The sequence below is a fragment of the Rattus norvegicus genome, chromosome 9 (genome assembly GCF_021556685.1).
Source record: "Rattus norvegicus strain SHRSP/BbbUtx chromosome 9, alternate assembly SHRSP_T2T, whole genome shotgun sequence".
NCBI classification, from domain to species: Eukaryota; Metazoa; Chordata; class Mammalia; order Rodentia; family Muridae; genus Rattus; species Rattus norvegicus.
In genome coordinates, this window is record NC_141542.1 from 54,361,645 (window position 1) to 54,375,087 (window position 13,443).

Genomic DNA, 13,443 nt, shown 5'->3' on the forward strand with positions numbered 1-13,443 from the left:
TACCAGCCTGGCTTTCATATTTTATTTTAAAAAAAATATCTATGAGACAGTCACATTTATATCCAATCATATTCTGGAAAATAAAAAAAATACAAACCTCAAAACATCTTAAAGACTTAGACACACACACACACACACACACACACACACACACACACACACACACAAAATAAGTTTCTGGAATATCCAGATAGCGAAGGGGGAAAACAGAAAGACAACAGGAAACTCTAAAGACTGGGATTATAAAAAAAATATTTTGAAATGGTCTACGGAGTTAAGAGTGAGTCTCCGGGCTACAATACAGGAAAAAGAATGGAAATGTAGCACGTCAGCTTCTCTGGGCTGCGTCAGAAGGTGGTGCAGAGAGAAGAAACACCTCCAAACCAATGAAAGTTATGCCATGTCAGCAAAAACAGCCACCGAACTCTTTCCAAAAGCTGTAAGAAAGGGGCAGACATTTCAGAATCAACATCTGTTTGTTTGTTTGTTTGTTTGTTTGTTTGTTTTTTAAGAGCTCTGGAGATGAACCAAAGGCTGCCATCCATCCCAGAATACTTGATAAATGAATAAGAATGCACTATTAATGAATGAACAGTGAGTCTTCTAGCATTTCAGTCTGCCACCTGTGTGCTGTACGGACGTCAAAAACCAACTGCCCGCAGTCAAGGAAAAGACCAACCACCAGAAGAAACGGAAGGAAGGAAGCTGGTGTTTCCTCAAGAGATCTGGGAGCTGTCACCTGCTGCTGCTGCTGCGGGCCAATTCTCAGGAAAGTTATCATGGACCAGGGACCAAGCTCTTAATAAAAACACAGGCCTTGGGGTTGGGGATTTAGCTCACTGGTAGAGCGCTTGCCTAGGAAGCGCAAGGCCCTGGGTTCAGTCCCCAGCTCCGAAAAAAAAAAATAACCACAGGCCTTTGGGCAATATTCCAGATCTCAACTATGCAAATATATATGATAGAATATTATTCAGCGACAAGAAGGATCGAAGGGGTTGGAGATGTGGCCTAGAGGTAGTGCGTTTCTCTAGCAAGTATGAGGCTCTGAATTCAACCCCCAGCATTGGGAACAATAAAGAGGAGCAAAGCATCAATCTACATTGTGTGAGCTAGAGAAAGCTGCACTAACGTTCAAGTCTGATTCACTGATTGGAGTTCTGTGATTGCCAAGAGTTGGAATGTTGCCAATCCAGAGCAAAAGAATACTGGACTATCTTAAGTTTCTTTAATAGCCCGTCATTGTTCCCCTCTGGTATCTGACAATGTTCTTTGACTACTAGATAAAACCTTTGGAATGTATTCTTCGTGGGCCACTGGATTCCACCAATCAAACGGCTAAGATACCAACAGTTAGCAAGTGAGCCTCAGGGCTTGCTTTCTCATTATAACCTGGCTGGCTGGCTGATGGTCCCATCAGTGAAGTTTGTAAACGTCTTGATTTGTGGCTCTACAAAAGTTGATGTATTTGCTTCCAAGATAGAACAGGTCACTGGGAGATAGCCTGAGTCTGTTCTGTCCCTGGACTATGGTTAGTCCCATCTGGCCCAGAATAAGCTCTTGAAAGATCCCACGCAGAGAGACCCTTACTCAAGTCTTGGGAAATCGCGGACCCCAGACACAGAGAGACCATTTTGGATGTAATAAGCAAAGGCGAGGTTTATTACGGAGACCTATTACAGAGATCTCCGGGCCGACACATATCCCACGCAGGAGACAGAGGTGTCGACCCCGAGAGGCTGGGAAAAAGAGTATTTAAAGGCAGAGGCTGTGAGCACCAGGGGATGGGGGATGTCAAAGGGGAATGTACCACAAGTTACAAGATTGTTTTATGGCTCCAGGAGATAAGGGGACGCCAGAAGGTTTTATGGCCCCCTGGTTCCTGGAACAGAGCTACTAAATCAGGAGAAGGGTAGGGTCTTCAGGTCCTCATTATTTTTAAACGTTTGTCAAAACTGATGGAGCATTTGTATTTGAAACACCTCTGGTTAGGCTTGGGCTGCCCGGTTTCTTGGAGTGCTCTCTGCAGGACACAATGGCTGAAAAGCACAAGTAGGGGCTTATCAGGGTCTGGAGGACATCTGGTTAAAGTATGACTCTGAGTAAGCTGGGGGGACGTCTTTGGATGGTTTATGGGTCAGTCCTCGATAGCCTGAGCTGGATCCTGCATTCCTTTTCTTTATCTTTATGGCCTGCTATTCCTGGCGGCAGGGCTTAGCCCTGAGTTTGTGGCTTTTGGGGCTAACTCTTTTAATTTTATATTTCTAAACCTAGAATTTGTATAATTTTCTTTTCATTCCCGTCTTCTCCTACTAAATAATTCTAATCTTAGAATTTTGATATCAAGTCTTATTTGGTCTCACCAGTTGTCCTAACTGACTGGTACTGTTGTCTCACAACCATCAACCGCACAGCACCCACTCAATTTTTAACAAAAGCAATTAACCTGTTTGTCACGCAGGAGCCAAAGACTAAAACCAAGAAAATTATTAATAATGGCCCAGCTGTAGCAGAGAGTAGGGTAGTCATCTAGGGAGATCTACTAAACTAGCTCTCGAACCATCTCTGATGTGTTTTTCTGTCTGTCTTTTGTCTAACCTTTCTCTAAGTTTATTTATGGAGTCTTTAATTACTCCTGAATGGTCTGTATAGAAGCAACATTCTTTCAGTGTAGCACACAGACTCCTTCTTTAAGGAATATCAGGTCTAATCTTTTCTTATTTTGAAGGACTACCTCTGAGAGGGAGGTTAGGTATTCTTGGAGGTCAGCTAAAAAGTCTTTAGCATCAGGATTTTATCTGGACACTATCTAAACCTATATACCAAGGTCATGACTGTCTTTCAGAACTTCTAAACTTATATAGGTTGTGATCCCTGAGGCACAGTCCCAAGAAGTGTTAGGAGTATTAACATATGTAATGTTACATCATTTGTAATAGAAATCAAGCCTATCCCACACCTATCTTGATAGAACCCAGGACAAACATGACTGAATTTCCCTCTAGGTCCCAGCTCTCAGCCCTAACAGCTAGTACACGGCTGGTGAGGGCTGAGAATTGACGGCTGTCAGGGTGGTCAGCAGCACCAGGTACGGTCCTTTCCAGCGAGGCTCGAGTGTCTGGGCTCAGTGTAGCTGCTTCCGACCTGGAACTGATGGGATGTCTCAGGGGTCTCCGGGGCATAGGCTGCTGTCAGCTGTGAGCAGATTTCTTTCTGTATCACCTGTAGGTCTTTTAGCCTGGCACACAAATCATTATTACTATGGCACTATGACATGTTGGTTCAGTAACATCATCTAATACAGTCAGGGGAGCTTAGGCCCCATATAAGATCTCAAAGGGGGTAAAGCTGAGTCTGGAAGGGGTATTTCTTGCTCTGAAGAGAGCAAGAGGGAAGGAGTGTCACCCAGTCTGTGCCAGTCTCCATGGTCAATTTGGTCAGGGTCTCTTTTAGAGTTTTATTTATTTACTCTACGTGTCCTGAGCTTTGAGGTCTGTAAATACAATGTGATTTCTAATCGACCTCTAAATACTTGGCCACACCCTGGCTTACCTTGGCGGCGAAAGTAGGGCCGTTGTCTGACCAGATTACCTTGGGCATTCCAGACCTGGGGAAGATTTCTTCCAGTATCTTCTTGATGATTGTAGAGGCCGTCTCTCGTTTGGTGAGGAAAGCTTCTATCTATTCCTGAAAAAGTATCTACAAGCACTAGGAGATACTTGTGATTATATTTTTTCTGGTTTTATCTCAGTGAAGTTCACTTTGACTTTTTATTAAACTCTCTAGGTCTCTTTGTCTTGTTTGTTTGTTAAGCATTCACTTACTGACATATCTTATACTTTTTACTGTCTCTCTTGGCTAAAATCTTAAAGTCTATTACATATATTTTAACTATTTGGACAAACTTCTTATCTCCTAAATGAGTCCATTTCTTAATTTGGCAAAGTGAGTCTTTTGTTTGTTCTTTGGGGGGGGGGTACAGCTTTCTCCCCAAGTGTGTCATTGTCTTTTTATCTTTTAAACAACTTGGGCCTTTTCTTCTGTTGTACATTCTAAGTGAGGCCATCCCTTAGTCTAATCCCAGTTCCCAGTGGCTGTCTCTTGTAGGCCTGTAACCAGGATAGGCTCCTGTATAGCCATTTCTCGAGCCACTTTATCTGTTTTGTTACTGTCCCATGTCACTGAATCTCTTTCCTCCTGATATCCTGAGCAATGAATAGTACTCACAGTTGTTGGCTTCATCAGGGCATCTAAGAGATGGCAAAGGCATCTGTGGCGCTGATGTGCTGGGGGGTTGGGGTTCAGCCATTCTAGTTGACATTGTGTTGTCTACCATGGCAGCACCCACTTGTCTCTGACCTTTATTCGTGAAGAGAACTGTTCCCGTCTGTGGACAAGCTCCTCGGCTTTCAGCAGGGGTCAATCAGCCAGTCACAGAGGTCTTTCTTCCACCCATGGGCTTCTGTCAGTGTTTGACACTCGTGCTGTGGTGGCTCCAGGTCCGGATTGGGCAGCAAGGTGACCAGATTGTCCCCAACTGGTGGAGAATCTAGTCCATGGCAGCTGACTAGTGGTCCCATCTTTTGGGACACTCTATCAGCCACTCTATCACAGTTTAAGTCCTGGATTGGGTGATAATTGTCAGTGCCCGGCTGGCAGGAACGGTGTGTTCCAAGCAGAAAAGCACTAACTCATTCATCTCCCAGCATCAGTTACTGGTGTACTGAGACAGGTCTTAAGCTCTACATATACAGTCTATAGATATGTATACACATGGCCTCATCCAGCCATTTCAGCCCACGCAAGCCAATTTGGAGAGCAATTTTCTCATGAGCAAGGGATAGGGGCAGTCAGGGATGACCATGAATTAGTGGGTGGGTTACCCGGCCCACGCCAAGGTCCACTGTTCTTCGGGCAGTCCATAAGTATTGTTTGTTGTCAGTAGGCCCCTGTACCAAAGGTCTTTGGATACTGGCCCACTGGAGCATAGGAGCACAGAGCATTGGGTCCCTGTATCCACAAAACAACTGGGCGGGCTTCCCTTCCATCTCTGTGCATAGCCAGCACCAAGAGGCTCTCCAGTGTCCCCTCTTGTTCTTTCTGGGGCAGTCCCTGACCCAATGTCCTTTTTCTTCGTATTAGGCACACTGATCTTTAGCCAGGAATTCTCTTCTGTTGTCAGGTACTATCTTCCTAGGTTCCCTAACTACTGTGGCCAGTATATGTTCCTCTCTTGTCTTTTATCTCTCTTTAGCTCTCTAACTTCTTTTTTTTTGTCTCTTTTCTTCCCTAGCTTTCTGTTCTTTTTACCTCTTTCTTTTTTAACCTTACTTTCTCTGTAACTTACACTAACTCTCAGCAACTTAACTTAACCCTTCAAATTTTTGTAACTTTTTTTTCATATCCTTTCTTTATCTTAGCCAGATTGGTGGGGCATTTTCTAGCCCCTCAGAGACCCACCCTTGGAGCCTGGCAGCAGACCTGGCACTCCCTACCTTTAGGCGTCTGAAGAGAGCAGGCAGAAGTGAGGGCCTTCTATCCATCTCTGGAACACTTTTTCTGGCCTCTAGTAGGATTCCGTCTTTCCTCGGTGGTAAAGAAGACCTGTAACAGTTACTAACAAGCATCTCAAATGGGATGGTGAGAAAACAAGGGAATCTTGAGAATAGAGGTCCACTGAAGAGGGCAAATAGCATTTAGTCACACAGCTAAGCCAGGAGGCTTTCTTGGGACAAAAAGGCCTTGTGTCTGTGAAACAGAAAAGTGAGCAGAGGGGCAGCCTATCTGCTACCGGCTGTCTCTCTGGACTTAGATTTTCTCTTAAGGAGTACCTTCCTTTAGTGCCAGCTCAGTGGCTTTATCGCTCAAGAGACCCATCCTCTAAATGGCACTAGGCTTCCAGTAACAACTAATAACAAAAGGATGGAGAGAAGGTAGAACCTGGGTGTTAGATACTAAGCAGCTGACAAAAGAATTGTAACCAGTTTACCTGGGGCTTTCAGGACCTCAGTAGCAGCCCTTTACCAAACTTTCTCAGTGGGCTAAAGGCCCATGGAAAAGAAAACATTAATCCTGACCTTCGCCACAGCCAAAGTCTGAATTCTAAATCTTGACTGGCAAAACAAAACAAAGTTCTTTACAGTTTGTTGTAGATTCTTTGAAACTATTTTAGGGGCTTCTCTGCCCCCCAACCTGGGACACTTCGACCACAGGGGCAGGAACTGGCTGCTGTGGGGATAAGATCAAAGGCATTCTCCATGCTAATGATGACCAGTGAGAAAAGTAATTTAATGCTGGAGACTGGCTCCTCTCTTGGAATAGGGCCAGCAGATAAGGCAGGCTCCTTAAAGAACTTCTAATGAGCACTCTCTTTCTGTGAGCAAGAGTTGAAGGTCTGGCCACTAAAAGCAGAAATTCTTTTCTTGTTCTTGTTTTCTTTAGAGTCCTCCCCCACCTCACTCTCAGCCTTTTTAGATCATTCTTCCTGTAGCATTTCTAACACAGCCTGTCCCTTTTTTATATCCTGTTGACAGCATTTCTGATCTTTTAGGCAGCTACGCACTAAGTGTCATACCGGCTGAAACTCCGCCTTTAAGATTCCTTGCTCCCAAGCAAAATTTAAATCCTTTTTCAGCTTATCTCAGCTGTCCACCGTGAGATTCCCAGAGATCGCAAACCAAGGTGTAGCAATTCACTAAGAAATCTCTTTGTAGTGTTTCTTTTTATCCTAAACCTTTTTCTTTTAAACAGCTCCTGAAGAGCCAGAAAAATTGGGTGAGACTTGAGAAGTCCCCATGCTCGCTGTAGCAGCTCCTCAGCTAATTTCGCTCCCCCCTACTGTGTGTTGCGAGCACAAGCACAGATAAAACACTATGTTTTAAAAACTTAACGTTGGCTATCAACCAACACACCGCCACTAGAGCGGGGTCCATAAAATTAAGTTTTTTACTCACTATACTTGTTTCATACCGGAGGCCTAATCTGGGGAACTTTTTTATTTATGAGCGGTTTCTTCCTCAAGGCTTTTGTTAATGTCTGTTTACACAACTGTTAACAGCAGCTAGGTTGGTCAAAGGGAGTAAAGGGAGGGGTCTCTCTCCTTGGGGAGGAGGCTCAAGAGAGAAAGACAAAACTCCCTGGCAGAAAACAATTTCTCTCAAGCAAATTATTTTTAACTTTTAACTTAAGCACCAAGAGGACCAAGTAAAACTCTTTGACGAACAAAGCAAACAGTTTCATGATTTCAAACACAGTCGTCAGTCCAAGATTCAAACACAGTCGTCAGTCCAAAATTCAAACACAGTCGTCAGTCCAAAATTCAAACACAGTCGTCAGTCCAAAATTCAAAAACGAAACAAAAGCCAAAAAGACACTCGACAATACCACAGAAAACAAGCCAGACAAACAAGACCAAGACAAAGCATCTTATAGCCAACTTTCACAGATGCCTGGTACCTTCAGTACATGGCCCAAACTGCAGCTTAACCTTAGCTGCTTTTGGGATGAGATGGACCATCTGATTCCACCTCCCAACAGGATTCCAGAGTGTCCTCTTGTCCTAACGACCAAGCACACTTATCCGCGCCTATATTTAAATAGGCAGCCGAACTCGACCTCTGACGGAGTGGGATTCCTCGTCCACTCCCGCCTAGGTAAAAGGAGCATTCCATCTCCTTTGTTCCAGAAAACCAGAGTCAGGTCCTCCTGACTGTCCATAGCCGGGCTCTCCCGACTGTTCTCCGCCCGTGGAACGTCTTCCAGGGGCTGCAGCCTCGCGGGCCCGGGGCGTCCCCCCTTCCGCAGCCAGGGGGTCCTCACGGACCACAAAGGCAGCTGCACTGAGTGGGGATACACATCCACTCTCCTACAGGGCAGGAATACACATCCACCCTCCTAGCACAGGGCAGGAATACACATCCACCCTCTCAGCACAAGGCAGGAATACCCATCTGCCCTCTTACCACAGGGCAGGAATACCCATCTGCCCTCTTAACACTGACCAGTACTAAGACACACATATATACACACACGGCGGAACCAAAACAGAGACAGACACAGACTGACAATTGCGGCGCCGCTCACACAGAAACACTCAGACAAACATCTAACTCACCTCCAAGGGGTCTTCAGAGTCTGGGGTGGTCGCGAAGATCCCGGACGAGCCCCCATTATTATGAAAGATCCCACGCAGAGAGACCCTTACTCAAGTCTTGGGAAATCGCGGACCCCAGACACAGAGAGACCATTTTGGATGTAATAAGCAAAGGCGAGGTTTATTACGGAGACCTATTACAGAGATCTCCGGGCCGACACATATCCCACGCAGGAGACAGAGGTGTCGACCCCGAGAGGCTGGGAAAAAGAGTATTTAAAGGCAGAGGCTGTGAGCACCAGGGGATGGGGGATGTCAAAGGGGAATGTACCACAAGTTACAAGATTGTTTTATGGCTCCAGGAGATAAGGGGACGCCAGAAGGTTTTATGGCCCCCTGGTTCCTGGAACAGAGCTACTAAATCAGGAGAAGGGTAGGGTCTTCAGGTCCTCATTATTTTTAAACGTTTGTCAAAACTGATGGAGCATTTGTATTTGAAACACCTCTGGTTAGGCTTGGGCTGCCCGGTTTCTTGGAGTGCTCTCTGCAGGACACAATGGCTGAAAAGCACAAGTAGGGGCTTATCAGGGTCTGGAGGACATCTGGTTAAAGTATGACTCTGAGTAAGCTGGGGGGACGTCTTTGGATGGTTTATGGGTCAGTCCTCGATAGCCTGAGCTGGATCCTGCATTCCTTTTCTTTATCTTTATGGCCTGCTATTCCTGGCGGCAGGGCTTAGCCCTGAGTTTGTGGCTTTTGGGGCTAACTCTTTTAATTTTATATTTCTAAACCTAGAATTTGTATAATTTTCTTTTCACTCTCACCTCCCTTGAGGTCAGACCTGTGTTTTACATCAACAATTTTGTTGTTGAATTATGATGAAGTCATGAAAATACAGTAAGACATAAACTCAGTGCAGTAATTATGGTCTTCTCCCATCTCTCTCTTCCTCTTCCTCTTCCTCTTCCTCTTCCCCTCCTTATCCCTGTCTAGCCCAGGCTGGCCCCAAACTTGAAATCCTTGTGCCTCAGACTTTGGTCTTATGGGCATAACCTGGATCTGTCTGTCTGCATGATATCTAGAATCAGCAAATCCAGAGAAACAAAGTAGACTAGTTGTGGCCAAAGGACTGAGGGAGGACTGGGCGGCTGTAACCATGGCTAAACAGCTTTGTGGGGTGAGAGGAAGGTTGTGGGGTCAGCAGTGACATGGGCTCACTCTCCGAGCGTTGTGTGCTTATGGGGGTGAGTTTTGCGGTGTGTGAACGGCTTGGCTGAGCCGTGAAACATCTGTGGATGTGGAAATGGTGAGACAAAACCCTTCAAATGCATCAGTAATACTGAAGGCTTCTAGCAAAGGATTGACAAAGCGGGGAAATGTAAGGGTTCAAAAACTGCTGAAGGAAGACCCTGACTTAGAGAGCACGCAAAGACAGTGTTTATTCTGCAGAAACATCCAGCATGCTGGGGTCAACCATTCTCTAAAATGACGACCCCCGGACAAAGGCACACAGGCCTTCTTATAGGGAACCAGGGGAACTCTCTAGAAGAACTGGGTAATCTCTAATGTGATTGGCAGCAGTCAAAGCAGAGACATTAGTATAACGTTGATGGGCTACTATGTTAGCTCTTCTACATTTAGAGAGTGGGTTCATCCTGGGATAAAATATTTTCCATTCATGTGATTATCTCCAGGCTGTTCTTTGGGAGGGGGTTTTATGATCTTCTTCTGGATTTTATGGCCTGTTTCTGGAACTGGTGCCTTACAGCCTGTTAAAACAGGATTTACAGGGTTTTACTGCTGTGAACAGACACCATGACCAAGGCAAGTCTTACGAGGACAACATTTAATTGGGGCTGACTTACAGGTTCTGAGGTTCAGTCCATTGTCATGAAGGCGGGAGCATGGCAGCATTCAGGCAGGCGCGGGACAGGAGGAGCTGAGGGTTCTACATCTTCATCTGAAGGCTGCTAGTGGAAGACTGGCTTCCAGGCAGCTAGGACTAGGGTATTAAAGCCCAAACCCACAGTGACACACCTACTTCAACAAGGCCACACCTTATACTCCCTGGGCCAAGCGTATACAAACCATAACAAGGCCTTCTTTTCGAAACCAAGCCTGGTCCTTAAATGGAGACAATGGGGTTTATGTTGTCCCTTCAAAAATATACTATAACTTAGGATGGTCAGGGTTGACACAAGGATGTTAGGATGGGTTGAGAGGGCCACACAAGCACAGTTAGGAGTAGCTTAACTGTCACAGACCCACAACATGGAAGGAATGGACTTCCACCCATAAAGTATGGGCTTCCAAAACATAAGAGAAGCCAAGTAACCTACTGAGCCCGATGGTCACTAAGAAAACAAAGCTTGTAATTTAAGAATGACATCCAATAAAATCTGGGTACATAAGGTGTCCCTAGAAGATTCTATTAACCGCCTAAGAAGTGCCAGCATCACCTTCATAAAATGTCTTGATTCTTTGTCTTCAATTGATCGATTGATTGATTTTATACAAGTGCACGTGGAAGTCAAACAACAGCTTGTAGGAATCATGTCTCTCCTTTGACCATGTGGGTCCCACGGATCGAACTTTGGTCAGACTTGGCAATGAGCTTCTTTACCTAATAAACCATCTCACCTTCTACATTGTTTTTAACTATCAATTTTACACAGTGGAAGAGGAGGGAACACTTTCATTTACCCCCAAACTGGGGAAAGACAGTCTCCCTCCATGTGCACAAAAAGAAAATTAGCCTCAGCTTTCTCTCAAGAGCTTACAGGAATCCACTGCAACATAGAAGTCAATCATGTTCAGGAGATAGAGGACAGGATCATACAGTATATCTAACTGGGATAAATCATCCCTTATATGCAAACCTCATTCAGATCAGCCAGAGCTTGGCACGTGCAATGTCAAATGCTCAAATCTAGAAGCCTCTTGACTATCTCAACTGATGAAGGAGAAGCAATTTGGGAAATGCATTGTTCACTTTTGTTAAGAAACTTAACAACTAGGAATAAAGAAAACATTATCAGCAAGCTGTCTACATGAAGCCTGCCACGAATGATTTACATGCTAAAAAACTCAGAAACTGTGGGTGAATAATATAAAAAGATTTCTCCCAAGTTCTCGAGCAAATCAGCCCTGGCTAGAATATTGATAAAGGATGTGAAGATGTTGCTTGTTAAAGAGACACAAGCTGGAACCCTAGCATTCTGCAGGCTGAAATAGACCAGCCTGGGCTATGTAGAAAGACTCCGAGAAACTGAGTCATCTGTGAAAAGGTGAGCCACATACGAAAAGGTGTTGGATGTTATTATCTATTAAGGAAATGCAAATTAAAAGCACAATATGATACCCATTGCTTACTTATCAGCTTGCCTAAAGTTAAAACAGTGGCATCACATGCTGGCAAAGACATGTGGAAAACAGGTTGGTCCTAGCTTGCTGGTGGCCCTGTAAAATGCTGGGACCCTTGTGGGATGAGTTTGGCAGCCCCTGAGGAAGAGCATGAAACATGCAGTAGCCAAACACCTGGCAGGTGTGCTCCTGGACATTTATTCAATGGAAACTGCACAGCTGATTTTTTTTTTTTATTAACAATAGCTTAAAACTAGAAGCAATCCAGTTGTCCTTCAGTGGGTGACAATTTGTTTAAATTGTGATATTGTAGTCCTTTAATGGTCAGGAGACACATCCCCCAGTGGATGCCTGAAACCATAGAGTGTTAATACCAAGCCACATACATATACTAGAAACCGACGGCTCTTCAGGGACTAAGAGTGGGGTGCAATGTGCGCTTGGATCTGCTGGACAACAGGTGACCTATTACCTTGATGGAGCTGGATGGTATGGAATGTGTGAGCTTTCATCATGAGATTCCAAATGTGTGTGATTTAAAATTTACAAGTAGTTTTACTCTTGGTCCATTTAATATGGTTGAACTGTAACTGAGCATAGGTAACTGAAATTATGTATCAGGGAGGGTGGTCGTCTTGTATTCACGATGTGGCACAGTACTCAACAATCGAAGGTTGTTGTAACCAAAGGTTAAGTAACCAAGACGTAAGCCTCGGAAAGCTACATACTATGTGATTCTATCTATGTAACGTTTTTCTGAGATGAAAAATTATAGCTATGGTGATTGCTGGGGTCAGGAGATGGAGCCGTACATTAATGTTAAAAGCAGTGAGAGAGATCTCGATGACAGGGTGACTGTCTCAATTGTGTGGGGAGCTACACTAACCCACACCATTGGCAAGGTCTCATGTGACTGTAGTATATCAGTGAAAACCAGAGCTGAAGTCAATACACTCCACAGAAGTGTGTGTGTGTGTGTGTGTGTGTGTGTGTGTGTGCGCGCGCGCGCGCGCACACGTAAAACGTTTCCTCCTGGTCCTCCATGTGTCTTGTGGCTATCCCAGGCTAAATCATATGGTGTGAAGTGTCCCACTAAGTCTGAGAGAAAACCAACCAACCAACCAACCAAACCTGGTAGGGATCAAACCTGGGACAAATGGCTAATTGAGTTGTCTATTTAACATGTCAAAGCCAGCGCTGGTCAGCTCTCCCAGCACCCCTCAGTTCCTGTGGCTCCCCCTCCCCCAGCTATCCCAGCATCACCCAGTACCTGTGACTCCTCCTAACATTTCTCACTCTGACCCTCTACCATAAACCTCTTCCTGACAGAGGCTAGGCTTCTGCGTCCCTTCCCCCAGTCTGATCCCTATATAACACAGCCATTTTGACTGCACCCGTCTTGGCCCAACCCACCCACCCATCCACCAAACAACCACATGTTCAGTTTAACCATGTCAGTTTCCACTAATCTCAGGTGACTTTAACCAATTAAACTGTCAGAGTGCCACACTCCTGTTTTCCCTGCAAATGCGAGATCGTGTTGTGGGGACAGTTCTCAGAACCTCTTGTATTCTCTAGCTCTCTACATAATATGTAATTGTTTCGTTGTGCTCTTTTTTTAGTATCCTGTGCTCTTTTTATAGTTCTTCAAATACACTGCACTGCATTTAACTGAGAGATTCTCTCCCAGCGTCAGTTCCTGGGGCTGCTGTAACAAAGCAGCCACAAGCCAGGTGGCTGAGAACGGTTGTCAAGTATTGCCTCAAAGTTCTTGAGGCTGAGAGTCCAGAATCAAGGGATGGGTAATTCTTCCTGGAATTCGTAGGGGAAGGACCGATTTCCTGCTACTTCTAAAGTGTTGGTGTCTGGCTTCAGACCTGGGGACAAAGGACTGAGGTGCATGTTTTACATACCAAAGCAGATCTAGCCTCCAGGTTCTCTCAGCTTTCCTCAGTTCCTAAATGGCATACCCTTCCTGCGACCTTGAGCCT

At 45.0% G+C, this 13,443-nt stretch overlaps 1 long non-coding RNA gene across 2 annotated transcripts; it reads right to left on the reverse strand.

Annotated features, from left to right (window-relative positions):
• Nucleotides 1-1,629: 1,629 nt before the first annotated feature.
• On the reverse strand, nt 1,630-8,363 carry LOC148003686 (uncharacterized). 2 transcript variants are annotated; one of them, XR_015629086.1, is made up of 2 exons: nt 8,111-8,363; nt 1,630-3,235 (listed from the first exon to the last, which is right to left on the reverse strand). It is a non-coding gene; the product is annotated as an uncharacterized LOC148003686 (long non-coding RNA). The 2 variants fall into 2 exon arrangements; XR_015629087.1 differs by lacking the exon at nt 8,111-8,363 and adding an exon at nt 5,493-5,613.
• Nucleotides 8,364-13,443: the final 5,080 nt, after the last annotated feature.